This window comes from Camelus ferus, chromosome 13 (genome assembly GCF_009834535.1).
Source record: "Camelus ferus isolate YT-003-E chromosome 13, BCGSAC_Cfer_1.0, whole genome shotgun sequence".
In the NCBI taxonomy this organism is placed as follows: Eukaryota; Metazoa; Chordata; class Mammalia; order Artiodactyla; family Camelidae; genus Camelus; species Camelus ferus.
Genome location: NC_045708.1, coordinates 33625023 through 33629312, shown reverse-complemented (window position 1 = coordinate 33629312; position 4290 = coordinate 33625023). Strand labels below are relative to the sequence as shown.

General features: G+C 46.7%; 1 non-coding gene across 1 annotated transcript; it reads left to right on the top strand.

Annotated features, from left to right (window-relative positions):
- Positions 1 to 863: 863 nt before the first annotated feature.
- TRNAS-AGA lies at positions 864 to 936 on the top strand. Its single transcript has one exon. It is a non-coding gene; the product is annotated as a tRNA-Ser (tRNA).
- The last annotated feature ends 3354 nt before the right edge of the window (positions 937 to 4290 follow it).

Sequence of the window (4290 nt, the reverse complement as noted above, 5' to 3'; positions counted from 1 at the left end):
AGAAGAAAAATTGGTTCATACCGCTTATGATTCCTCCCAAGCTGCCCAGAGCTTTCAGAACAAAGTCCCTCTGGATCATCTCACAAGAGCTTTAGGAACTGGTTGCTGGTGACTTCTCCAGGCTCATCTCTTGCTAGGCCCCTCCCACTCCCTTAGCACCAATCAACCTGGATGACTGGCAGTTCCCCAAATACACTGAGCTTGCTCTTCTTGCCTCTGTTCTGATCTTTGCCTGCCTCAAATGTGCATTCCCCCTTCATCAAGTTAATTCTTATTTGTCTTTCAAAGTCCCACTGAAGCATCTCTACCAGAACCTTCCCTGACATCCCCATCTATGCCGTCCCCGCCCATCATGTGCCCTGTCTTGTGCCTCCCCAGCATTTTGTGCTCTGCCTCCAAAAGGCTGTCTCTCCCATAGATGGGACACTCCTCAGAGACACAGTTCATATCTCACTGGACATTGTATCCCCAGCGTCCAGCATGAAGCCCAGCACAAAGATAAGATACCGCTGAATGTTGAATAAATTCCTCCTGGATGACTGCTCAACTCAAACCACCTGTGTCCACAAACATCCCTTGGACAGTGAGACCCAGCCCTGACAAACATGCTGTGATTATGGTCCAGCCCCAGGCAGCAGCCATCTTGCTTGCTTTTATTGCAGAGGCTGCATGTGAAAATAAAGCCAAGGGGCCATCCCCTTGCAAGAGGAGACAGCTGGTCCAGGGTTTGTCAGAAAGAAGTGAGACAGTGAACAGACTTGTGGAGCAAGGCAATTATTTTAAAGTACCAGCCTGGCATATTCAAGCTCCTGTCTTGGCTTACCAAGTTTTAGGGTTAAAAAGAATGGGGGTGGGAGTCAGGGGGAGGTTATAGCTCAGTGGTAGACCACATGCTTAGAATGCATGAGGTCCTGGGTTCAATCCCCAGTACCTCCTCTAAAAAAAGACCAAAAAACAAACAAACAAACAAAAAACCCTAGACACTGTCTAGTCACTAGTTTTCAACTGTGCTTCAAGACATCCCAACAGTTCCTTAGAGGTGGGGAGCCTGGGAGCCTAGTCTTTGTCCCCAGTTCAACCAGAGAAGCAGTGTTTTATTTACTGGGCTTCCCATAATCTGTCATTTGAAGAAGCAGTTTCCAAGAAAGACTGAGAAAACTCTGGTTTAATTTAACCTCCCACCCACCTCAGCAGCCCTGGCCACAGCATCTCCAAGACATTAGGCCACTGTTTGAAAACTTCTGGGAGCCCTCTACCCTGCTGGCTGACCTGTGCCCTGCAGAGACAGCCCTGTGTGATTGCGTGATCCCCACCCTGCACTGAAATCCAACCACCTCTCCCTCCCCTTCCTGGGCTTTGCTTGGCCCGTCATAGCTGGAGCCTCCGAAAATAGTTTTGTTCATTTTTCTGCCTCATAGCTTCTCCTGCTGATGTGTGAAGTTAGCTCTCAATGTGCCTTAGAGTCTTTTCAGCAGATAAAACAATCTTCTGTCTTTCTTTATATGAACCAGCACCCCCACCTGCTTCTGGACAAACTCAGCAGTGTCCACCTCATGGTTGGGGTCTGGATTTGAGCCCCAGATGGCCTTGTGGGATGACCAGAGTGGATTTAGGACAGCAGTCCTTTGGGAGTTGGCCTGGCCCACCCAGCAGTCTCCTCTCCACATTGCCACTTATCACTTATCATATTGACTTATCACTCGGTGATAAGGTCACCTTACCGACGCCACCTTGTCCTTTCTTCACCCTTGTTCCCTACTCCCATCCTCAGCTCTCTTCACAATCTGCTGTTAAACATGGCTTTTCCTACTGGAAAAAGTAAGCAACTCTTGACTTTTGGGTCTCTACACATATTTCATTTCATCTGGCTGATCTGAGCCCAGTATTGCCATCACATCTTGACTTGAATCTTGACTCTGTTGCCCAGAACCCATGTCCCTCCCAAAAGATGTGATACTCAGTTTTCCTCAGTCTTTTTCTACATCTGCCATGGCAGTGGTATCCCCTCAAGCATTTCACTTACTCGCTCTGACCTCCACTCCCTCCTCCCACCCAAAATCCTTGCCTTGGTTTGAAACATCACTACAGGGTCGTTTGACTTTTGGTCCACTATGATCCCCAGATCCTTTTTGTTGTGATTGTTATTATTCGTACATTCGTGATTTGGCATGAATCCCCACCCTGCATTTTTATTTCTTCAGCCCACATTTATTTTCCCGTTTTGGCCTTGCCTCCAGTCAGCTGAGATCTTGTATTTTGGCACGGATTTTGCAGGGGAAGGGAGGAAGCAGAGAGGTGTTTTCCTGAGCTCACTTGGTGCTTGACTCCCACCCGACTCAGAGATGTTTGCTTCCACTACCTAAGTCTCTTCTATTTGATCTTTTTCAACGATACTGAGGAACATTACTCCCATTTTACAAATGAGGACACTGGAAGTCAGCATCGTAGATGTTAAGAGTAAGGGCTAAATTAGAATCTTATCTCTGGGGAGAGGGTATAGCTCAGTGGTAGAACACATGTTTAGAATGTATGAGGTCCTGGGTTCAACCCCCAGCACCTGCATTAAAAAAATAAATAAATAAGTAAACCTAATTACCCCCCCCCAAAAGAGTAAATAATGATAGTAATTTTTTAAAAAATAGGATCTCACCTCTGCCTTTGGACAAGTTACTCAATTTCTCTGAGCCTTTGTGTTCTCACCTGTAAATTAAAAAAAAAATAGTCCTAGCTCAAAAGTCTAGAAAAAGATTAAATGATATATATAGAGTACTTAGCACTGGACTTCACATAACAAAAGTGAAGAATAGTAGTGTAAAAGTGTAGATGAAGTGCTTCACCTTTTCAAGGCACACGTCTCCTATATAGAGGAGGTGGGACCTTCTGCTTCTGGAATGTAAATCCTCTAGAACACAAGTTTCTGTGGTGCTATTTTTCCTGCACGATGTTGCCATTGTCAGAAATTCTCTTCCCAAAATTTAAAGAGGCTTGAGCTCTAGTAATCATGCCAGAGAGCATGATGCCAGGAGTTCAAGATTCTCAAGGCTGGATTCACAAGCTGCGGGAGTAGGAGCAAGGAGGGGAAGGCTGGGTTAAGCCCAAACCAGAGTGTACAGGTTGGAGTGACCACCATTTCTCTCTCTTTAGTCACCAGCTGGGTAGACCCAGTGCCCACACCTGGGCAAAGGAAGGGAGGAATGAAGGCAGGACCCAGAGCCTGGGAATTGACGTCCAGGTCAGGAGCCAATAGCGCTTGAAGTTCTAGGCCAAGGTGCAGGGCCTGCCAGATTATCTATGGATGGCTTAGCAGACCAAGTTACTCCTTATTACAAACCTCTACTTTTTAATTCCTTGTCAACTCACTAGACATAACAGTTTAGAGCTTAAATAGATGAAAGCCTGTAATTTACCCACCTGGCTGGGCATCGGAAGCACCTGAAGAACTTGCCAAAGATGTTAATTCTCAGGCCCCACCACTGACATATGGATATTTTTGGTCTGGGTGGAGTCGGGGAAACTTTTTTTTAAATCTCTAAGTAATTCTGAGGCTCAGCCTGGTCTGGGAACCCCTGCAATAAATTAGTGATTTTATAGCCGAGGGAAAAGGCACCAGACCAGGTGAAGTGACTTCCCCTGCATCATACAGAGTATTGGTAGCTGCATTCCTTCCATCTCTTTGTTCCAAATTTTCTCTGCACTTTGGTCCCAGGCAACACAACTAGAAAATATCTGAAAAATAAGGATTTGATTATTGTCTGCTTCTAGCGAAGATTTCTGGGAAGAGGCTAGCTGTTCCTAGCATGCTTTGGGTGTGGATCTTGAGAGAAAACAGAGGAAAGCAGAGGCCTTCTGAGACTCTTGAAGTCCAGATGGTTTCCTCATTTGATTGTGAGAGCTGAGAATTCCCCAGGAACACGACCCCTGGAGCCAAATGCTGGATTATCTGTTGCACTGGATGATTGTGCCTGGCCCCTGCAGCTGCACTGAGAACTGTGGGCTGCCTGTGGTAGGCTGAAGCTCTCCATCTATCGTGTGTACATTGGCTCTTGCCTGTGATAAGGGAGCAGAGAGGGCTGATGTATGGAGAGCTGGGCAGGCAGCAATGATGGAGAATGGATGGGAACTTGGCTGCAAAGCTCGGCTGGGAGACTCACACCCCATTGGAGCTGGGATTGATTGTCTAGAACTGTCTTGCCCTTCTCAGTTTGTCTCAGAGCCAACAGCCTGCACTGTGTCCTCTGAGTGCCCCCATGGAGATGAAATCGCTATGAAGGTCAGGAGAGCTCTGGGGAC